The sequence below is a fragment of the Ambystoma mexicanum genome, chromosome 14 (genome assembly GCF_040938575.1).
Source record: "Ambystoma mexicanum isolate Mex_15411 chromosome 14, UKY_AmexF1_1, whole genome shotgun sequence".
Lineage (NCBI taxonomy): Eukaryota > Metazoa > Chordata > Amphibia > Caudata > Ambystomatidae > Ambystoma > Ambystoma mexicanum.
This window is the reverse complement of record NC_090940.1, coordinates 642,411,243-642,436,129: the sequence shown is the minus strand read 5'-3', so window position 1 is coordinate 642,436,129 and position 24,887 is coordinate 642,411,243.

Genomic DNA, 24,887 nt, shown 5'->3' with positions numbered 1-24,887 from the left:
GTGGGACTTCCTTTCCCTACATTGATGAGGTGACCTGAGAAGAGGGGGCAGCCTGGAGAAGAAGGTTGATAGCATCATTTTGCTATCAATTGAATGTTGGGGTTCGGTTGAGAGGTTCACATGCTGCTGGCGTGAATGGAAGCATAGGGGTCTCAACAGTTGGGAGGTAATGGGAAAATCAGCTGTATTTGACCACCAGGCCCCCACATAGCGTTGCCTGCTAGACCTGCAGTCCAGTGGTGCAGTGCCATGCCCCCATGGGTCAGCTGCCACACTGGGGTAATTCTCATTTGCACGACCCCCTGCCACATGCAGATGCCCAGCGTTCACACACCTACCAGTGCACTTGCTACCATCACCCGCTGACCTCCTGAGACTCAAGGAGGCTCTTTGCTGCCTTAGGCACGGTGCCAAGCGCCGCTGTGCAGCACAGCACAGAACTTGCAACACACATGGCACCAGCTCCTCCTGTACTGGCACAGCAGAGACACACCTAGCTGGTGGGATGTGCCTCTATAAAACATTGATTAAACCAGGGCGCATAATTTGCACTAGCCACTAGCCATTGGCTAGTGCGATTTGACTCTTGGCGAGTAAGAAATGGTGTGCTGTCTGTATGTATAGAACTCAGGTGGACAGTGACTTTTTTATTGCTCGCAGTAGCTTGTAACTTCCATTTTTTCACCCTGGAATAAACAATAACTGTGTGTGGGTGGGGTGCTGTGGGTGGGGTGCTGTGGGGAGAGGGGATGCTTAGCCAGATCTCCCTTCTTACCCCATTTCTATTTATAGATGTACAGTATCCTGACACCCACATACTCCTGCGTTCCGTCCCCTTTCCTCCATACTATATGGGCGTCCCCGTATGGGAACAGGACCAGAGTTTTTTGCGCTGCAAAAATTCTGCACTTCCCCTTTCATTTGTTTTATTTTATATACACATACGTGCAAGGATAGGTGTGAATGTGCACGCTAACACGGCCCCCTGGCGCCAAACCCAACTCCCTTTTTCCATGGAATGGTAATGGACGTGTGTACTATGTCAGCACATTTTTGGGTCCGCACTTCCTCTGCTTTACGCGATTGTGGCGAACAATTTAACATTTTTAAATTTTCCCTGGCCTTCGGTACCACCAGCCCCATGGCACATGTCGAGTGCATCTGGCTTCGGTCGGCATGCATCATATGGCACTCCATTCCCCCCGTCGGATGCCCATTCACTCTGCCTAGTTGGGATTTGAGTGCGGCATGCAACGCGTTAACACCAAGATCTTTGAAGAACAGGCTCGTGAGGTGGAGAGAGATTTTTTTGAGGTATCTGCCCGAACACTTGAACGACTTTGCTCAGCACAAGTTTCGTGAAACGGTAAGTGAAGTTTCGAAAGTACCCCAGAAGGGGGCTTCGTCACTGGGAGTTCTCTGATTGGGCGGGGTCAAAAGGATCTTTTTACCGGTGCTACGACGGAGGCTTGAACAGCTACCGGGGTAATTACTGAGGGATCCTTCAATCGTACCAGGCCTAGCACTGAGGGGCTTGACAGCACTTGCACCAGACAACTGTCCGAGGAGCCCGCTGGTGCTGCGTCACTCATTTGGCCAGTATGCCATTACGCAGGACTACCGCTCGCTAGCCGAGGGCTCCAAGCCTACCAGGCGTGGTTCCAAGGTACATAATAGAACCAGTGCTTTCACAGAAGTCCCAGTATGGCCTCCTCTTAAGAGTGCTACGCCGGGCACCGCTACCCCACGCACTCAAATCCTCTCACAGCAGCCTGAAGGTCACAAAATGGCAGCAAGGCGGGAGTAGGAGCTGCCCTCTTCTGTGGACTCATCTCCCTCAGAAAGGGCTTTGGATCCTACCTCACACCTAAGCTTATCGGGAAAGGCTCCATTTTTGGAGTCTGGTGAACAAGTGGTGCAGGTGGAAGGGTCTAGCGGCCAAAACCCTGATACACTTCCTAGATACACTTCCTACCCTATGCCTTCTAATGTCGTGAGGTATTCTTAGCAGTATATGAATCAGGCCAAGCAAACCCCTTGTAGCCCAGTCACATGAGGGATAGCTCAGGGACAACTCGTTTGTCTTGGAAGAAAGACAATGCAGCGCAACACAGGTTTGAATCCCGTTTCCGCGCTTAGAAACTACTCACTGTTATTAAGCACGTTATAAAAGAACAATTATATTTCTATTCAACCTGGACTCCGGCGTTGACGACTCAGCTCGCCTCAGCCCAAGCCTCAACCGCATGTAAGGACAGGTTTTTTGAGAGGTTCCTTCTCTTAGTGAAATCTCCTCAGATGTCGGACATATTCAAGGAACTTATCAAGGAGATGCTGCCTCAAGAGTTACTGCAACTGCAAGGCAGGCCGCAGGTTCCGCAACCGCCACTTGTGCTTATTCTCCAGCATTGGACCTTACGTAGATTCACATGCTCATGTATATTGCCCGTCATCAGGCTGCGAAACCTCAGTAATATTGAAGCAGGTTTGCTTTAAAGCTAAAAACTGCTTGTTGCTCATATAGCCTTTTGCCGTCACTTTGAGTCATACTGCCCAAGCCAATGACAGCTCAGCAGGGTGACATGATCCTGCCATGAGTGAGAACTCCATCAGACACAAGTACTCTGCCGTTTCTCCAAGTGGGATCACCCTCGGATCAACCTCTTTGACACAGCAACCAAGGCCAAGTGGCCCCGCTTTGCCAGCCGGTACCCTCAACCAAGGAGTCTGGGGGACACCTTCTTGTTTCTCTGGGAGGACCGGTTTCTCTACACGTTCCCTCCAATCTGCAGCTTCTGCGAGTGCTAAGGCTGCTCACAGACTTGTTTCAAAATGATCCTCATTGCTCTGTATGGCCCAGGCAGATCTAGTACTTGGACCTTCTCCACCTGTCTGTGGCCCCTGGCATCAAACTGTCGCCTCTTCCAGACCTACTCTCCAGAGTGGGAGGGTCTGTCCTTCACCACGACCCGGCATCGTTAGAACAGGTGGCTTGGCTCCTGCAGCCCTGGAGGTTGGCCATTAACCACTGCCCTCAGAATGTAAAGATATTCTGGCTAGAGGTAGACCACCGACTTCCCTTGCGTTCTGTAAGCACAAATTGAATCGTTTCTCTGTGTGATGTGATTCACAAGGGATTTCTCCTCTGTGCATGAAAGCTCCTCAAATCCTGACACACCTACTCTCCTTGGCAAAAGTACGACTTGCTCACGCATCTTTAAAAATACACCTTGCAGCTATCTCTCGATACACTCGGAAGCCTGGCAAGTCTTCCCTGTGGTCTCACAGACTTGTTAAGGAATTCCTAAAAGGTCTCCTCAGAGCGGTCCCTCCTGGGAAAGCACCATCCCCTGTATGGGAGCTCAACTTAGTTCTGTTAAAACTCATGCACGTTTCTTTTGAACCCCTTCACCATGTTCCGTTGAGGTTTCTGTCTTGGAAGACTGCTTTTCTGGTGGCTATCACTTCTGCCAGACATGTTGAGGAGATACAAGCTCTCTCTTGCAAACCTCCATATTTGTCTTTCCATCAGCCCAAGGTGGTGTTGGGAACTCTTCCGTGTTTCATGCCAAAGGTTCAGTCTGACTTTCATTTGAGCGAGCCTGTAGTTCTGCTTGTTTTCTTTGCTAATCCCACCTCTACTCCAGAACGGGCTTTCGTTGGACCTAGCGTGTGCTTTAAAGTTCTATATCGCACGCACTGGCAATGTCCGAAAATGTCAAAAACAACAGAGTGTATGGTCTTTTTATTCTAATTTCCTCTGTACTAAAATTACATTTGTCCTAAAATTTTTGAAAATGCCCGTTAGAGGCGACTGTACAGTATGCACAATTTATTTAAAAAATGGATACCATAGATGATCGAACGTGCGAACATAAAAACAACAGTTTTAGTTATGACGAGAGCTAAACTTTCGCTTCATAAATAAAGCACTTGTTTTCGTTTTCGTGCATTCGAGTACCCTCTTTGATCGTCCATATTAAGTTTATTTTTACTTACATCGCGCGCATGTTTTCTGTTGTGATGTGGTGATACGTTCATTTGTATTATGTGTTACATGCTAGGCATGCTTCTGACGATCGAAGAGCAGACGCGAACGTGTAAAATTTAAAACAAGTTTTTTAGTTGTGATGCAAACCAAACATTCTCTTCACAAATGAAGCACTTGTTTTTATTTTTGCGTTTACGATTACTCTCTTCGATTGTCTATAGTAAGCTTTGTTTACATAATTTGCATGCTTGTTTTGTACCCACTTCATGGTGTGCTGTTCTCGTGCGATTGCTTACGAGATTACAGCCATGAAAATCAATCAAAACAACGATGCAAACAAAGTAAGTTACACTTTGCATTTCATTTTTAAATGTATTTTACCATAATCATATTGAAAAATAGCTTCATTTTGCTCTATATTATGTATTCATATAATAAATGCTGCATTCCATTTACTCGAACATTTCACATAGATCACACGCACTAAGGTTTTTCGTGACATTCGGATGTGGAACAAGGAAATGCCCTATTAAATGCTTCCATTCCAGGTGGCTCTTTGGCTGTATCACGTATTGCCACCGGCTTGCAAACAGGCCGTTGCCAGGAAGACCAAGAACTTATTCCACCAGAGCCGTGCCTGCTACTACAGCCTTCCTGTCTGGTGTTCCTCTGCTGGACATTTGCAGGGCTGCTTTTTACCCAGCAAGCACCGCCGGTAGGTGGAAGCCGTCGGAGGAAGGCCAGGAGAAAGGCCCTGTTTGCCTCCTCAGCCGCAGTCACAGTTATCTGCAGCATCCGTCAGGAGGAGTGGGCTGGAGCCCCTCTCCCTTCGTCAGGAGACTCATCCCCAGGTGACTCTTCAGGCATCCAAGGACACTCACCCCCTAGGTGCTCGATCTCCGCACCACCAGATGCTCCACGAGGCAAGCGACCGCTTCGTTTCCTCTCCGCACAGCTGATCGGACGAAGAACAGCTGTTCAGGAACATCCACGAAGCGCAGGCCAATCCAAAATGGCCGGCGCGACTCGGGCCCACAACGAGGCTCGACCCGGTTGCTAAGCAACCAACCCGCTTTTTACCCAGCAAGCACCGCCGGTAGGCGGAAGCCGTCGGAGGAAGGCCAGGAGAAAGGCCCTGTTTGCCTCCTCAGCCGCAGTCACAGTTATCTGCAGCATCCGTCAGGAGGAGTGGGCTGGAGCCCCTCTCCCTTCGTCAGGAGACTCATCCCCAGGTGACTCTTCAGGCATCCAAGGACACTCACCCCCTAGGTGCTCGATCTCCGCACCACCAGATGCTCCACGAGGCAAGCGACCGCTTCGTTTCCTCTCCGCACAGCTGATCGGACGAAGAACAGCTGTTCAGGAACATCCACGAAGCGCAGGCCAATCCAAAATGGCCGGCGCGACTCGGGCCCACAACGAGGCTCGACCCGGTTGCTAAGCAACCAACCCGCTTTTTACCCAGCAAGCACCGCCGGTAGGCGGAAGCCGTCGGAGGAAGGCCAGGAGAAAGGCCCTGTTTGCCTCCTCAGCCGCAGTCACAGTTATCTGCAGCATCCGTCAGGAGGAGTGGGCTGGAGCCCCTCTCCCTTCGTCAGGAGACTCATCCCCAGGTGACTCTTCAGGCATCCAAGGACACTCACCCCCTAGGTGCTCGATCTCCGCACCACCAGATGCTCCACGAGGCAAGCGACCGCTTCGTTTCCTCTCCGCACAGCTGATCGGACGAAGAACAGCTGTTCAGGAACATCCACGAAGCGCAGGCCAATCCAAAATGGCCGGCGCGACTCGGGCCCACAACGAGGCTCGACCCGGTTGCTAAGCAACCAACCCGCTTTTTACCCAGCAAGCACCGCCGGTAGGCGGAAGCCGTCGGAGGAAGGCCAGGAGAAAGGCCCTGTTTGCCTCCTGTTCGCCGATGGGCGCTCCAAGCTGCTGATTCCTACACACCCATATTCAAGGCCGCATAACGAGAGCTAAATGAGCTTGGGCCCTAGATCTACCTTCGGATGCACACCACTGGCACCAGGAGTCTTGTTGGGGTAAGTTCCCTACCACGCCTAGCTGATCCCGTTATCCGCGCACCATGTGCTGTTGACACTTCTGAACCTGCACGCGCTCTGCAAATGACTTTCCCGGCCGTACTTACTGAAATCTTTATATTCTTCCACGCTAATCTTGTTGTACTGTCCATGTGCTGCATTTACCGCTAACAAAATTTAATATTCCTCCATGGTCATCTAGTATGTATTGCTAGGCATCCACTATGTATTGCTAGATATTTATTGCCATTATGCCATACTCGATTGTTTGATTAGTCATCACCGATCCCTCTAGCATCTGCACGTACCTAATAGGCACTTTTAGACACTGTGCCTCCTGCGTTGCTGGGCTTCAAGGTTCTGGTAACCACCTGACACTCACTGCCACGATATGCCCAAACCACCATAAACCCAACACAAAGTTACACCCAGGACCTGCTGCCTGCACTATCACGCCTTGCTGTCAGCCGCCCCACTGCGTCACCCTCTACCCACTAGCTCCCCTCATCACATTGTGCGACAATTTTATTAACTATGTATTGCACATGGATTATCTACCTACTGTACTCCTTACCTAACCTCATCACCCCTAAGCACGCCCATCTGCACTCGCATCACCCCATTACATTGTTTACCTTTCTGGCCTCAATCTCACTACAACCTGTATCCACTATGGCCTCGCACCCTAGTCCAGCTACCACAACTAGTTCAACACTATCGTGCCTACCTCCATCCTGCAACACATTTTCGCACAATCCATACCTCAATGAACCAACCTTGTGGTTACAACACTTCACCACCAAGCCCACCCCGAACCAACCATGCCCTACGCGCATCAGGAATGCCAGGCTTTGCTCTCGTTTCGATTACTACTCAAACACACATCTCTCATCACGGAACGGCATCTCTCATCACGATTATACTTCATCCTTGCCTAACACTGCCAGGTCCAAAATCACCTCAGATGAACCCTCACCACTACGCTTACTCAGTTGCAGCAAACCTTGTGCCACTCCAGTCCGGAACCAAAGACTAGCAACTAGATGCCACCACTGGTCCTACCACCTGAACACAGACTCCAGGGACAATTCGGCCAACTTAACCCACACCCCAGATACCTCACTATCGGGTGAAGCCTCCATAGCCAACACTCCCAAGACCCAACCTAAACTCAAAGGGGCTCTCATTAACGCCCGCTCTGTTTCCGCTCACGCGCTTGACATCGCTGACTTCATTGTTACTGAAAACCTTGACTTTCTGGCTGTTACAGAAACCTGGCTACATGCGGCATCTGGCCCTGCCCTGACCCTCGCCATTCCCAATAACTACTCCATCATTAGATGTGATAGGGACACCAATCAAACTAAGGGGGGGGATTAGCGTTTATATTCAAGAGCTCTCTTAATCTAAGAGTCGCTAACAGTCATCAGCTACCTTCTGCTGAACTACTCTCAATCAAACTCCCTATCTCTCCCAATCATACTGCCTTAGTACACCTCATCTATCGGCCACCTGGGCCTACGTCCACTTTCGTAGAAGATATCTCTTCTATTCTAGCATCCAGCACCAAGCCTAAATCCCAAATTATCTTACTTGGTGACCTTAATCTAGGCTATTTGGACACGAATGACACTAAAGCCGGTGACCTAGCCAATGTCCTATCTGACTTTGGCTTCACTCAGCATGTCAACGTACCTACCCATATCAAAGGACGTACACTGGATTGGGTTTCTGACATGAATTGTGCCCTTAACTTAATCTCGGTGCTACCATGTGCATGGTCCGACCATCACAAAATAACATTCTCTATCAAATCTCTCCCATCTATGGATAAACCCTGTACGGCGCCACCCACACTTACTCGTAACAAGAAGGATATCACAACTGAGAAACTACTCCCACTCATCCTACCACTATTAAATTCGGTCTCCACAACCTGTGCTGACCCTACCGCCCTGGTGGATACCTACAATCGAGCTATGTTAAAAGCCTTGGATTCCATTGCCCCACTTAAACAGCGCAAAGAAAAATCACGCAACCATCTCAACCCCTGGTTCACCCCACTTCTACGAGAACTTCGCAAAGATAAACGCAAAGCTGAGTCTCGCTGGAGAAACTCACCCACACCAGAAAATAAAATTAACCTTCTATCCATCACCCTCTCTTACAAAGAAGCCATACTAGCGGCAAAAAAAGAAGTCTATAACAACAGGATCACACAAGCTCAATCCAATACTAAGGAACTCTTTAGAATTCTGAAGGAATTAGAGTCCCCAGCCGCCCCCATTGACACCTATACCCCTGACACAGATTGGTGCGCCAACATACAAAAAGCATTACTCAACAAAATCACGACACTCCAAGCTAAAATTAACACAAAAAAAACCCATCTCCGCGACTCAGCAGGAAACCCCCAACCCTCCAACATCTCTTCCCCCATTCATCCATTCAAACCTTTTAGCTTCGCACCGCTTACCACTAGGGAAGTGGAAAATATCATCAAGAAGCTAAAACCCTCTAACTGTCATGGCGACGCCTGCCCAGCACCAATCATAAAGGAAGCAGCACCTGAGCTCGCTCCCTTCATAACATCCTTCATCAACTCTTCGTTTAAATCTGGCATAGTACCTAACAACCTCAAGGATGCTTGGGTAATCCCCTTAATCAAAAAACCTAACTTAGACCCTAACAATCCCACCAACTATAGGCCCATCACCACGGTACCTTACCTCCTAAAAATCCTGGACCGTGCTGCATATCTCCAAATTCAAGATTATCTTGACAAAAATAATCTATTAGGACTCAGGCAATCTGGTTTCCGTCCGAGACACGGCACTGAGACAGCTCTATTAGATCTAAAAACACAAATTGAGGATCTAAAAGACAAGGGCAAACAAGCGCTCCTACTCCTCTTAGATCTATCCGCCGCCTTCGATCTGGTGGACCACCAAATCCTTTGCCAGCATCTCAAAACGGCTGCCCACTTCTCCGATGCAGCCACCTCTTGGATAAGCTCATTCCTCGCCAACAGATCCATGAGAGTCTTCTCACCTCTGGCCGCGGCTGACCCAGCGTATGTCCCTTGCGGAGTCCCACAAGGCTCATGCGTATCACCTACGCTCTACAATGTATTTACTAAACCACTCTTTGATATTCTTGACCATCTGGGTGTCACCTACACAAATTATGCGGATGACACCCAGATACTCATCCCTATCACTGGTGACTATGTAACTGACGTCAAAGCTCTTAACGCAGTCTACTCCGTCATTCAGGCGTGGATGGCCCACCACGGTCTCTGCCTAAATGATGAGAAAACCGAGCTACTCATCCTCGGTTCTCAATCCAAACTTGCAAAACTTGACAGCAAATATGATACCTTCATCATTGATGGTAACACTATCAAGGTCACTAAGGTTACTAAAACACTCGGTATTTATCTAGACTCGACCCTCTCTCTCACTAGACAAACCAACTCAGTAGTCTCAGCATCTGCGTACACGTGTAAACTAATCACTGCCTGCAGACCCTTCTTATCTACGGACAATTGCTTGATCCTTGCCAGAACTCTCATCTTATCCAAAATTGATTACTGCAATGCCCTTTACTTGGGAACCAGTCAAAAAAACATTGACAAACTTCAGGTAACCCAGAATAACGCCATCAGGGCTGCTCTTAACATACCTAGGCGCACACACATCTCCTCCACTAGACGCAACTTACGATGGCTCACCATTTCACGGCGCATTGCCCTCAAAACTCTGGTTCTTAGTTACAAAGCACAGAACAACGCTGCACCAGCCTACCTGTCAGAGCGCTTCACACAACACACAGCCCACAGACCCCTAAGATCTGCACAAGCTAATACACTCACCATTCCTAGCTTCAAGCTCCAGACTGCCAGTGGCTCGAGCTTCCCAGTCCTGGCAGCCAAGCTCTGGAACTCACTTCCCAATGATCTCAGGAATGTCCCTTCCCTTCAATCCTTCAAAAATAGAGCAAAACAATGGCTTTATGAGTTAGACGAAGCTTCAGCCTCCTTTTTGTAAACACTCACTGCACGCTGTACCAATCCTATCACCTCTGTATATATTGGGTCGACTAACAACCTTGTAAATATATGTATATTTCTTTGCCTTATGTATATTTATATTTTGCAATATGTAACTGCCTTCCTGTAACTGTCTCTCTGTAACTCCTCATTGTAACCCTTCCAAACATGCGCCCTGATGCCCTTGGGCAGGCTGCGCAATATAAATAAACAAATACAAATACAAATACAAATACAAATATACGTGGAGGTCAACTCATAGCTCCACGATTAACTACTGTATCGACCGGGATTCCAGGTTTGAGTCCTGTGTCGGTCAGGCAAGCACTTCATGACCTGTTGAATTGATGTGAGTGTGTTACTTACCTGTAACTCCTGTTCTCCAGTATTGGTATTTTACATGGATTGACATGAAACCATCCCTCCTACCCCGCTATGGCTCTTCTTGGTTCCTATTTGCACTTCATGTGCGCTACCAAATCTGAAGATGGCCACCTGGGATGGGGCTGAGGAGGATGACTGTCATTGGCTTAGGTAGTATAACCCAAAGTGAGAGCAACAGGCTATGTAAGTGACAAACAGTTTTTAGCTCTAAAGCGAAACTGATTTAATATGACAGAGGATTCCCAACCTGATGACGGGGAACATTCATGAGCATGTGAATCCTTGTAAGATACCAATGCTGGTGAACAGGAGTTACAGGTAAGTAACTTGTTCCTTCCTCAGCCGCCTCCTTCTACCACCACCACCACCTCCACCGCTGGCTCCCGTGGCGAAGGTCGTGGAGGAGCAACTGGAGGTTGGTGTGGACTGTACACCTGCAGAGGCTCTGAGGACACAGGAGGAGTAGGACCATTCTGGGCCTAGTTACGCAGACAGAGATGATGGCAATGAGGATTCAGATGTTCCTGTTTCTGCCAAAGCATTTCATGGAAGATTGTAAGGCTTGGTGGAATTTGTGGGGGGTCCTATGCCTCCTCAAGAGCAGAATCTTAGATCTCCTGTTTGAGGGAATGTATCTGTTCCATTCCTCAACAGATGAGGAGCTGGCAAAAAAGAAGTGGAGCACTCAAACAGCCAAGTTATTGGCCGTGCTCACCAACCAATGGCCAAGGGTTTATCACAAAGTCAAAGGAGACAGGAGGACAGATCAAGATCTTTCAGAGGCTTTAGAGGATTTCAGGAGAGAAAAACAAGGCAGTCAGAAAGGTTGCCCACTGCTCACAGCTGTAAGCAGCAAAGATCTAATCCAAAAAGGCTTAAATCTCCCCCTATCTCAGTATCTGCCTGAGAGCAAAGGAAACGTCCAGGTCCATCTGTCTCCTATTGGAGGCAGAGCTTCTCTCTGCAAGGAGCTATACAGTCTCAATTTTTCAGTCCTCTGGTTGATTTTGGTGTTCCAGGAGGCTTTCACTCCCTGTACTCGTTCCCTCTCCCTGTCCATCCCTCCTCTCATTCAGATCCCCAGCGCTGCTCAAGGAAGTGGAGAGCTTGGTGCAATCCCAAGCAGTGGAAAGAGTATCTGTGAAGCACAGGGGCACGGGATTTTACTCCAAGATCTACTCTATCCACAAGAAGAACCAGGAGGGCATGAGGGTGGTATTCGACCCGTCGGTCTGTTAAAGCAAAAGAAAATATCGAGGCTTAGTACCCCAAAAGGAAATACACCAAACACAGGTTTATAAAGATTCTCAGATCTTTATTCAAACAACTGTACAGTTTACAAAGAAACAAAGTATCAGATAGCTACCTGGCCCTCAGTACATCACAGCGAATACCAGCCCTTTCAGTGTGAGAAGTGAGAGGTACTGGACGTCTAAACATTTGCATCTTTTATACAGTTTCCAATCATAATGTCCAACCCCTCTGCCGGTTAATAATTATCAGTCTAGGGTTCGTGCCGAGTTCACCTCTAGTTTATCCAACTATATGCATGTGGATTATGTCCAGTTTGTACAACAACAAATCACAATGGCAACAGTGTATCTTTGAATTTAACATTTAAGCCTTAGTACACATCCTATACAATGTAGTTCAACAAGTGTTCACGTTTAGTATTTAAACAACATTATGTTTGATGTATGTCCACGGATCGGGTTGTTGGCGTAGGTAATCCTCGATCTACAGGTCAAACGTAGGGCAAGGTCTCATTACATGGTCCTAACACTTGGCCTACGGGCAGTTTGGACATTAACTCTGCGCGAATGTCAGGACGGCTAGGTTACAAGCGGGAAGCACTGTCCACAATTTTAGAAAAAAGAGTGACTTTAAAACAGAAATCAAAATGGCGGGTGGACCCAAAATGGCGGCTAGGTCGATCTAAGGTCGGAACCTTGCAACGCGGATTTCTTCGCAGAGCGGCTGCGCTTAGGCCAATATATACAATAAAGGAGGTACAATATGATATCCCGTTTAACAAACCCTCCTTTTGGCCTAAGTCAAGCGCTAAACTACTTCTCGTCACTTCACGAGTAACTCCACGTCTCAATGTCCATGCATCCTGAATCACTATCGGAGATATCAATTGCCATGAGGTCAGAAACTAAAATTTCCTTGAGCACGAATTTGTTAGATATTTTCTCTGGGGCACATACCTTGTGCCCTAATGCACCCATTGCTTGTGCACAACATCCTCCTACCATCAAACACATACCAGGAAAACATTGTGTACAACAGCAGAGAAACAGCAAAATACCTAAAATAATCAGCATGACCGAGAGCAGCTTCCAACCCCAAGATCGCAAGAAGTCCCAGAACCAAGCGCTCAGATCCCAATTTCCCTTGGGAACATGCACTTCTGAACTAAGGACGTGCAGATTTTGAATTGCTCTGAAAATCGTTGGGGAGGAATCTGGCACGAAAACGCAGCAAGCAGACCCCACTAATTTACATACCCCACCACGTTCAGCCAGAATGACATCTAATGCCATCCGGTTCTGACGTGCCACTAACCTTATTGCTTTCTGTTCTAACATCATATTATAGAGTATGTCAGTGGTCCGGTTGATGGTCCTCTGCAGTACTCTCGCTAGTCTCCTGATATCTTCTGAGTTCAGTATTTGTCCTCAAAATGGCACAACGGATTTAGCTACATCGCCCAGAATTTGTGCTGAAGTATCCCCATTCTTGTCCTGCCGTGGACAAGTCTTTGAAACTTCTATAGTGCTAGCAGTGAATACCCCGGGTAACAGAATCCCTAAATAACAAGTTCCCTGCCAATCCCTGGGTAACCATGGAAATGCTACATTACCGCAAACAAAGTAGACAGGTTCGCCTACATACAAAGGTCTGTCCTCAGTAGTCAAATTCACAACGTTGGCACAACACTTAAAATCACCCATTGACTGAGTACCATTCCTCTGTATGCAGAAAGAAACTGAATCGGGGCTGTGGTTAACAGTATAAGAAGGAGGTGTGGCGTCCCTATTGCCTATTGGAGCCATCTTAAAAGAGATCAAGGATTGAAAAGGATGGGACAGTCTGTCAGAAGGCCTAACAGAAGCAACATTTGGCTTGCTCCTATTCGCAAAGAGTGAGCATCCCAGGGGGGGTTAGAACATGTTTCACAAAATCATTTAAGTTAGTTCCATCAAAATTCCCTGAGATGCTATCATTCCATCAGCCAAAGAATAGTGCTCTTAGTGAAGCATAACAAGCAGTTGTCAAAGGTAAAGGATAAATATACCAACCCAGCCCCTTATCCCCATGTTGCAGTAAATGTGAACAAACCCAACAGTAAGACCTATTAAAAATGGCATGTGTAGCATTCATAATGAGTAGCAGAGTGTAGGTCTGGTAACTCTGTCTTTGGTGAGAGTCTCTAGGAGATAGAGTGTGCAGATGCACAAATGGAGTAGAAACAGTGGGTACATTTTCAAGCAGCTGTACTTCTTCCAGATACCAGAATCCTAAGGCAATGACTATTGTAAAACCAGTTTATATTATCACTAGACAACAATATGTTTTTGGAGCCCACACATTCAATCGTTCTTTTCCGTGGGTGGTCACACTGTCTCTTATCGGTTCCATAGGAGCCGGAGCGGTTGCAGGCATTGTACTCTTCAAACGGTTTGCACCAAAGTTCATTTGCTGGCGACCTCCAGGCCGAGCGTCTTCTTAGTCCTTTCACAAACCCTAGCCAACAGAATCCCCTTATATACAAATGATCAGGCCAAAAAGGCAACCCCTTTGCTGATTTTCTCGGTGGCACAGCCGAACCGTGCAGTAGATCTATTTCCTCAGACGCAGATTGTACCTTGTGACTCCTGGTACTGAGTGATCTGTGAACAATGTGTCGCCACTTCCCGTTGGAAGTGACAAATCCAAAACAGGATCTGATGCAAGATCCGGAGCAAATTCAAAAGATGGAACTGTTGGAGAGTGTGGGGGTGAAATGGCTGTTTCCCCAGGACCCACGGGCTCAGGGAGAGTCTCTGACACACTTTCGATGCTGTTTACTGCTTCGTGATCGTTGGTTGCAGTATGGATAAGGGGTTCTGTATCTTCTGTAGCAAGTGCCACGGGGCACGGAATTCTCTTGATGTGGGACGCGTGGATCCAATTCATCTTGCTTGCTACCCGTACCGCCGTCTGTGTGACCAGGAGGACCGGGTGGGGGCCCCTCCAATGAGGTACCAGGCAGGAAGATCGCTGAAATGCTTTTGTGAGGACCCAGTCTCCCGGCCGTATGCTGTGACCGGGGCCCTCGTATCTGACAGGTAAAGCCTCTTGCACCTGGTGATAAATCAAATACAGATTTTTATTTAACTGGCCACAGTAGTCAGAAAGAAGTACATGTTTGACATCTCGTAAAGAACGGGGCTTTGGGAGATTCCAAATGTTAGCTGGCCTACCCATGACCACCTCAAAGGCAGAGAGCCCAGTCTTAGTTTGAGGGGTCGTCCTCATGGACAATAATACGATCGGTAAGGCATCCAGCCATTTTAGTTTGGTGCCGGCACACGTCGTAGCGTGCTTGTTCTTAATGATGCCGTTGTGTCTCTCTACTAGTCCAGCACTCTGTGCATGTCTGGCCGAATGGAACCGTTTATCGATCTGTAATCCCACGCATATCTGCAGAATTACAGCAGTGATAAAATGTGGACCATTATCTGACCAGATGACTCTTGGCAGACCAAATCTTGGAAAAAATTCCTTCAGCATGGTCTTTGCCGTGGTCATAACGGTGGCATCTTTGATGGGAAAAGCTTCAACCGATTTGCTAAATTCACGAATGACGACCAATACATATTTAAAATGATGACAACGCTCCATTTCAATAAAGCCAAAATTAATCACTTCAAAGGGGACAGAAGGTGGACCAAAACTACCCCTAGGAGTTGATGTGCCCTTTCCCACATTGTGCTGTAAACAAATCATATACCCCTGAATGAAGCGTTCAGCTACTTTAGGGATTTTGTCATTTACCCACACTTTTAGCAACATTTAGGTGACCTTACGAGCACAAATATGCGTGGGACCGTGAGCCATAACAACCATCATCATAATATACGCGTCGGGCAATAACCATTTCGCTTCAACTTTGTCCACCCAACACCCGTAATCATCCAATTATGCCAAACCCTCAGCCCACTTCTTAGATTCCTCCAACGTGGCATCGGCTTGAATGTTCTTTATGGATTCGATACCCTCATCCAAAGTACAGGCATTTGTGGCTTCCCTTGAATTATACATTTCTGAAGAGAGATCAATGGCAGTCTGTTTGGCTATCTGGTCAGCGAAAGCGTTCCCCTTTCCTACATTATCTACAATCCTCTGATGGGCTTGTCATTTTATAATCACTAGCTGAGTAGGGAGTGCAAGCGCTGAAAGTAACTGTACTATCAAGGGGCTGTGTTGAATTTTTGTGCCATGTGAGGTCAAGAAACCTCTTTCTGCCCAAAGTCTGCCAAAGTTGTGAACCACCTCAAAGGCATACTGACTGTCAGTATATATGTTTATGATAAGCCCTTTGGAAAGTTCACAAGCTCGGGTCAATGCTATAATCTCTGCGGCCTGCGCGGAGTTATGCGTCATTCTTTTAGTCTCCACGACCGTGCTCAATGTGGTGATTGCATAAGCAGCTGTGGATGTACTATCCGGGAGTTTGAAACAGGAGCCATCACAAAACACCTCCCCTTGCGGTTTGTTCAAAGGAATGTCTCTTAGATCGATTCTGCCTTTGGTCTCTTGTTCTGTAGTGTAAAGGCAGTCGTGTAACTCTTCGTCGCTGCAAGCAGTACCTTGCGAGAAAGGTAAAAGTTCAGCCGGATTAAGAAGACAACACCTCTTGATTTGGATGTGCGGTGCAAACATGATTAATTTGTATCTCGTTAATCGTGCAGAGGTAAGGTGTTGCGTTTGTGTTCTGTTTAATAGAACATCTACAGAGTGAGGTACCATCAACGTTAAAGCATGGCCTAGGACCATTCCCTCACTCTGTTTTACGGACGCAGCAGCAGCAGCGACAGCTCTCAAACATCTTTACAAAGCGCATGAATCAGGATCAAGGGCGGAAGAAAAGTAGCCGCAAGGCCTATTCTTCCCTCCATGTTCCTGCGTTAATACAGCCAAAGCACATCCATCACATTCATGCACAAACAACACAAAGGCCTTTTCATAGTTTGGTGTGCCCAAGACTGGTGCTGAGCACAATGCAGTCTTGAGCAGATCAAATGATTGCTCGTGTTCCACGTTCCACGGTAATGGCGAAGAAATGCCCTTCTTCGTCACAGCCAACATTGGTTTAATCACTAAGGAGAAATTTGGGATCCACTCTCTACAGTAAGAAGCCATTCCTATAAAGGCTCTGACTTCCTTCTGTGTATTTGGGACAGACATGCCAGAAATGATTTGTATCCGTTCAGGCGTCAACCTTCTTCCCTCCTTTGACAGGAGATAGCCTAAACAGGCGACCTCCTGTCGACAATATTGACATTTTTTAAGCGAAGCTTTATGTCCATGTTGTGCTAAGTGAATAAGCAACAACACAGTGCCCTCCTTACAAGCGCTCTCTGAGTCAGCAGCTAAGAGAAGATCGTCTACATACTGAAGCAATGTACAAGTAGAGGGCAACTCAAGTGTGTCAAGCTGCTCTTTCAAAGCCCTACTATAGATGCTAGGACTTTCCGTGTAACCTTGCGGTGCACGGGTAAAGGTAAACGAGCATCCTCCTAAGGTGAACGCGAACAAGTATCTAATATCCTTATGTATAGGGATACTAAAGAAAGCGTTCTTTAGATCCACAACACTAAAGTGAGTAGCTGAAGCCGGAATCATGGTCAATATTGGTGTCACATCTGGCACAATGGGAAATTGTGGAGCAACAATCTTATTAATGGCACGTAGATCAACAATAAAACTGAAGGGAATCGCATTATCGCCCTTTTTATACACGGGAAAAATCGGACTATTGCACAAACTACCTGCAATTTCCTCAATCACTCCTCGCTGCACAAAATCGGAGACGATGCGTTTCAAAGCTTGCTCACCATCAACCGAGATCTTATACCGGGGAATACGTGGCAACTTTACTCAATGTTACAGAATAATCTTAACAGGCTCAATTTGCAAAACACCAACATCATTGTCATCAATTGCCCATAAACACTCCGGAACATTAGTAAATTCCGGTGGCAAAGGTCTGGTTAAGAATTGGGAGACAGAAAGTTGCTGTGGTGAAATCGTCAAACGAACTCCATCAGAAGAACAATGAATTACCGCATTTAATTCTTTCAACAGATTCAACCACAACGAATTCTCTCCACAATTCGTGGTCAAAAGGAACGGAGTGGTCCGTGAATGGACCCAAAGTAATAGGTACCGGCGAAGAAACCGGACAGACGACTGGTGTGCCAGAAAACCCTACAGAAACATTGGCTTGCCCTGACAGTGAAATATTTAGAACCCGTGAATGATCAATGGAACACTTCTGTGCCCGTGTATCTATCAAAAATAGATGTTTCCTATTTCAAACTATCAGTTCAACGTAGGGACCTTTCTGATTAACGGGAATAGGCGTTGGTTCCAAACCTTGCTTCGGGCAATCCTAGCGAAACAGAATGTCATTGAAAGGAAGTTCTTCAGAGAGGCAAGCGGCAGAAGGATGATCAAAAATGTTTCTATTGTCCACACTTGGTGCCTGATTGTCCTGCGAAAAAGGTTGCTGTGAGTCCTGTGAAAACTGACTTCTACCAGGAACCCCTGGGCGACCTCTGGAACATCTACCCATATTCCCAAATGCGTTATTTCGACCTCTGCTGGAGGATCGGGCATTGTGCACGCCAATGACCCTCTTGTCTGCAATAAGCACACTGGTTTATGTTTACAGGACCCAATGGCACATTTCCCTGTGGAACGTACTGACCTCTAAATTGCAAAGTACCCCTCTAAGGCCTCTAACAATTTGTTGCGATAGTACTTTTGTCTTTAAAGTCACCTTTTCTCTTTTCAACTCTTTCTTTTTCATTATTGACACGATTTTCATAGTACTGAGCCATGTGCAGTACTTCTGACTGAGACTGCTTGCCAAGCGCTCTCGGAAGACATAATTTGTGACTGGATGTCAGGCAGCAATCCACACACAAATGTGTCCATGAATAGTCATTTCCCAGACTCTGTGCTTAAGTCTTGCCCACTATAATCGAAAATACTTGTTCATATCCGGTTAAAGAACTCAGTAGCACCCTCGGATTTTCCTTGGACACAGGCCGTAAGCTTGTCCCAAATAATCCTTCTTTCAGGAATTATAGTTTTCAATTTTGTAACTATTCTATCAGGCAAAGTTAGTATTACCTGTGGTGGTCTCTCGCCAGCTGGCCTTTCTCTATCAAGTCTAGCCATAGTATCCCATGAATCTCCTAACCCTGGTACATCATCCACAGTCCTAATCTCCTTCCACCAGTCAAAAGGCAGGAGTACGGGAAATAACAAACCAATATCACTTAAGGTGAATACTGATGACTGCAAGACAGACTCTATTTCTTTGTAGAACCCTGTCGGATTCTTCCTAATATCAGGAATAAATTGTTTAATGGTGTTCACTTCCTGTCTCGGGAATGGGACGTGAACAAACTGCGACACATAATGTGCAGGAATTTCTTGAGCACCAGTACCTGCTCCAGGATTAGCAGGAATCTATTCTTTTGTGACAAATGTCAGCAAGGAGGTAAGTGAGATACAGGCATTAGCAGCATCAGAGCCCTACACATCATTTCATAAAGCCAAGGTGGTGTTACGTGCCCACGCTACTATTTTGATACGGGTGTTGGAATTCCACATTTTTTCCTGATCCGCAGGCAAGATCATTGTCTCGATGCCAGAAGAGCACTAAAGTTCTATTTGGATGGATGGAAACCCTACAAAAGGTCAGAGGCTCTATTGGTTACCTTTGGTGGCGCACCTGCATCTAAGGCGTCTCTTGCCAGAAGGAAGGGTCTTGCATAGCAGAAGCTTTCAAAGTTCAGGGTAAGGTACCGTCTGAAGCCATTGGAGCTAATTTGGAAGGGCCAAAGCAACTGCCGTCTCATTTCAACGGCATGTGCCGTGGGATGTAATCAGTAAAGCAGCTACTTGGGCTACCCCCTCTTCATTGTGCCATCTCTACTGTTAAGATATCCATTTGCGGGAGGATGCAGTGTTCGGACAGGCAGTCCTCAGGAATTTGTTTGCTTATGTAAATTTCAGGTCACCTCCCTTAAAGTTATGCTGCATTGGAATTGCCCATACGGTATGGAGGAAAGGGGATGGGACGCAGAAGTAATAACAAGTTACTCAACGTGGTCACTACTGTACGTCTAGCCCATAGTTCCCTTTGCTCCAAACGCACAAACCTCCATCCCCCTCAGTTAAAATGAATGTGGTATTAGGACAGTCATTCCCGATGCGCGTCTCTGGGGACTGAGGTTTGGCGCTGGGGGGTGGGGTTGGCTTGTGCAGTCATGCATACCCTTGCGCTTATGCACGCATTCAATGAAAAAATGAATGGGGAAGTGCAGAATGTTTGCGGTGCAAAAGATTCCGGTCCCGTCCCCTTACGGGGACCCCCATACAGCATGGAGGAAAGGGGACACTGCACTAGGTCCTGGCCCCTTACGGGCACCCCTATACAGAGTGGTGGAAAAGGGACAATGGACTAGGTCCCGCCCCCTTACGGGGACACCCATACAGCGTGGCGGAAAGGGGACAGTGGACTAGGTCCCGGGCCCTTATGGGGACCCCTATACAAACGTGGAGGAAAAGGGACAGTGGACTAGGTCCAGGGCCCTTATGGGGATGCCCATACAGCGTGGAGGAAAGGGGACAGTGGACTAGGTCCCGCCCCTTATGGGGATGCCCTTACAGCGTGGAGGAAAGGGGACACTGGACTAGGTCCCGGGCACTTATGGGGACCCCCATGCAGGTTGGAGGAAAGGGGACAGTGGACTAGGTCCCGGGTCCTTACGGGGACGCCCATACAACGTGGAGGAAAAGGGACAGTGGACTAGGTCCAGGGCCCTTATGGGGATGCCCATACAGCGTGGAGGAAAGGGGTCAATGGACTAGGTCCCGCCCCTTATGGGGATGCCCTTACAGCGTGGAGGAAAGGGGACACTGGACTAGGTCCTGGCCCTTTACGGGGACTCCCTTACAGCATGGAGGAAAGGGGACTCTGGACTAGGACCCGCACCCTTACGGGAACACCCATACAGCATGGTGGAAAGGGGACAGTGGACTAGGTCCCGGGCCCTTATGGGGACCCCCATGCAGTGTGGAGGAAAGGGGACAGTGGACTAGGTCCCAGGCTCTTACAGGGACGCCCATGCAGAGTGGAGGAAAGGGGACAGTGGACTAGGTCCCGGGCCCTTACGGGACATCCATACAGCGTGAAGGAAAGGGGACAGTGGACTAGGTCCTGGGCCCTTACGGGGACGCCTATACAGCATGGAGGAAAAGGGACAGTGGACTAGGTCCCGGGCCCTTACGGGGATGCCCATACAGCGTGGAGGAAAGGGGACAGTGGACTAGGTTCCGCCCCCTTACTGGGAAGCCCATGCAGCGTGGAGGAAAGGGGATAATGGACTGGGTCCCGCCCCCTTAAGGGGACGTCCATACAGCATGGAAGAAAGGGGATAATGGACTAGGTCCCGGCCCCTTACGGGTAAGCCCATACAGCATGGAGGAAAGGGGACAGTGGACTAGGTCCCGCCCCCTTACAGGCACGCCCATGCAGCGTGGAGGAAAGAGTACAATGGACTAGGTCCCGCCCCCTTATGGGGACGCCCATACAGCGTGGAGGAAAGGGGACAGTGGACTAGGTCCCGGCCCCTTACGGGTAAGCCCATACAGCATGGAGGAAAGGGGACAGTGGACTAGGTCCCGCCCCCTTACAGGTACGCCCATACAGCATGGAGGAAAGGGGACAATGGACTAGGTCCCGGCCCCTTATGGGCACGCCCTTACAGCCTGGAGGAACTAGGTCTGCCCCCTTACGGGGACGCCCATACAGCGTGGAGGAAAGGGGACAGTGGATTAGGTCCCGCTCCCTTACAGGCACGACCATACAGCGTGGAGGAAAGTGAACAGTGGACTAGGTTCCGTCCCCTTACGGGGAGGCCTATACAGCATGGTGGAAAAGGGACAGTGGACTAGGTCCCGGCCCCTTACGGGGACGCCCATACAGCATGGAGGAAAGGGGACAGTGGACTAGGTCCCGGCCCCTTACGGGGACGCCCATACAGCATGGAGGAAAGGGGACAATGGACTAGGTCCCGGCCCCTTATGGGCACGCCCTTACAGCCTGGAGGAACTAGGTCTGCCCCCTTACGGGGACGCCCATACAGCGTGGAGGAAAGGGGACAGTGGATTAGGTCCCGCTCCCTTACAGGCACGACCATACAGCGTGGAGGAAAGTGAACAGTGGACTAGGTTCCGTCCCCTTACGGGGAGGCCTATACAGCATGGTGGAAAAGGGACAGTGGACTAGGTCCCGGCCCCTTACGGGGACGCCCATACAGCATGGAGGAAAGAGGACAATGGACTAGGTCCCGGGCCAATTACGGGCATGCCCATACAGCCTGGAGGAAAGGGGACAATGGACTAGGTCCCGGCCCCTTACGGGGACGTCCATACAGCATGGAGGAAAGGGGACAATGGACTAGGTCCCGGCCCGTTACGGGAATGCCCATAGAGCATGGAGGAAAGGGGACAGTGGACTAGGACCCGCCCCCTTATGTGGACACCCATACAACATGGCAGAAAGGGGACAGTGGACTAGGTCCTGGCCCCTTACGGGGACGCCCATACAGCATGGAGCTAAGGGGACGATGGACTAGGTCTCGGCCCCTTACGGGCATGCCCATACAGCCTGGAGGAAAGGGGACAATGGACTAGGTCCCGGCACCTTACTTGCATGCCCCATGAAGCGTGGAGGAAAGTGGACAGTGGCCTAGGTCCCGCCTCTTATGGGCACGCCCATACAGAGTGGAGGAAAGGGGACAGTGGACTAGGTCCCGCCCCCTTACGGGGACGCCCATACAGCATGGAGGAAAGGGGACAATGGACTAGGACCCACCCCCTTACGGGGACGCCCATACAGCATGGTGGAAAGGGGACAGTGGACTAGGTTGTGGCCCCTTATGGGACGCCCATACAGCATGGAGAAAGGGGACACTGGACTATGTCCCGGCCCCTTACGGGTACGCCCATACAGCATGGAGGAAAGGGGGCAGTGGTATAGGACCCGCCCCCTTACGGGGACACCCATACCGCATGGCGGAAAGGGGACAGTGGACTAGGTTGTGGCCCCTTACGGGGACGCCCATACAGCATGGAGGAAAGGGAACAATGGACTAGGTCATGGCCCCTTACGGGATGCCCATACAGCGTGGAGGAAAGGGGACAGTGGACTAGGTACCGCCCTGTTATGGGGACGCCCATACAGCATGGAGGAAAGGGGACAGTGGACAAGGACCCGCCCCCTTATGGGGACACTCATGCAGCATGGCAGAAAGGGGACAGTGGACTAGGTCCCAGCCCCTTACGGGGGCGCCCATACAGCATGGAGGAAAGGGGACAATGGACTAGGTCCAGGCCCCTTACAGGCATGCCCATACAGCCTGGAGGAAAGGGGACAATGGACTAGGTCCTGGCCCCTTACAGGGATGTCCATGCAGCGTGGAGGAAACGGGACATTGGACTAGGTCCCGGCACCTTACGGGCATGCCCCATGCAGCGTGGAGGAAAGGGGACATTGGACTAGGTCCTGCCCTTTATGGGCATGCCCATACAGAGTGGAGGAAAGGGGACAGTGGACTAGGACCCGCCCCCTTACGGGGACGCCCATGCAGCGTGGCGGAAAGGGGACAGTGGACTAGGTCCCGGGCCCTTATGGGGACCCCTATACAAACGTGGAGGAAAAGGGACAGTGGACTAGGTCCAGGGCCCTTATGGGGATGCCCATACAGCGTGGAGGAAAGGGGACAGTGGACTATGTCCCGCCCCTTATGGGGATGCCCTTACAGCGTGGAGGAAAGGGGACACTGGACTAGGTCCCGGGCACTTATGGGGACCCCCATGCAGGTTGGAGGAAAGGGGACAGTGGACTAGGTCCCGGGTCCTTACGGGGACGCCCATACAACGTGGAGGAAAAGGGACAGTGGACTAGGTCCAGGGCCCTTATGGGGATGCCCATACAGCGTGGAGGAAAGGGGACAATGGACTAGGTCCCGCCCCTTATGGGGATGCCCTTACAGCGTGGAGGAAAGGGGACACTGGACTAGGTCCTGGCCCTTTACGGGGACTCCCTTACAGCATGGAGAAAGGGGACACTGGACTATGTCCCGGCCCCTTACGGGTACGCCCATACAGCATGGAGGAAAGGGGGCAGTGGTATAGGACCCGCCCCCTTACGGGGACACCCATACCGCATGGCGGAAAGGGGACAGTGGACTAGGTTGTGGCCCCTTACGGGGACGCCCATACAGCATGGAGGAAAGGGAACAATGGACTAGGTCATGGCCCCTTACGGGATGCCCATACAGCGTGGAGGAAAGGGGACAGTGGACTAGGTACCGCCCTGTTATGGGGACGCCCATACAGCATGGAGGAAAGGGGACAGTGGACAAGGACCCGCCCCCTTATGGGGACACTCATGCAGCATGGCAGAAAGGGGACAGTGGACTAGGTCCCAGCCCCTTACGGGGGCGCCCATACAGCATGGAGGAAAGGGGACAATGGACTAGGTCCAGGCCCCTTACAGGCATGCCCATACAGCCTGGAGGAAAGGGGACAATGGACTAGGTCCTGGCCCCTTACAGGGATGTCCATGCAGCGTGGAGGAAACGGGACATTGGACTAGGTCCCGGCACCTTACGGGCATGCCCCATGCAGCGTGGAGGAAAGGGGACATTGGACTAGGTCCTGCCCTTTATGGGCATGCCCATACAGAGTGGAGGAAAGGGGACAGTGGACTAGGACCCGCCCCCTTACGGGGACGCCCATGCAGCGTGGCGGAAAGGGGACAGTGGACTAGGTCCCGCCCCCTTACGGGGACGCCCATACAGCATGGCGGAAAGGGGACAGTGGACTAGGTTGTGGCCCCTTACGGAGACGCCCATACAGCATGGAGGAAAGGGAAGAATGGACTAGGTTGTAGCCCTTTATGGAACGCCCATACAGCATGGAGGAAAGGGGACACTGGACTAGGTCCCGCCCCCTTACGGGGATGCCCACACAGCATGGAGGAAAGGGGACAGTGGACTAGGACCTGCCCCCTTACGGGGACGCCCATACAGCATGGCGGAAAGGGGACAGTGGACTAGTTCCC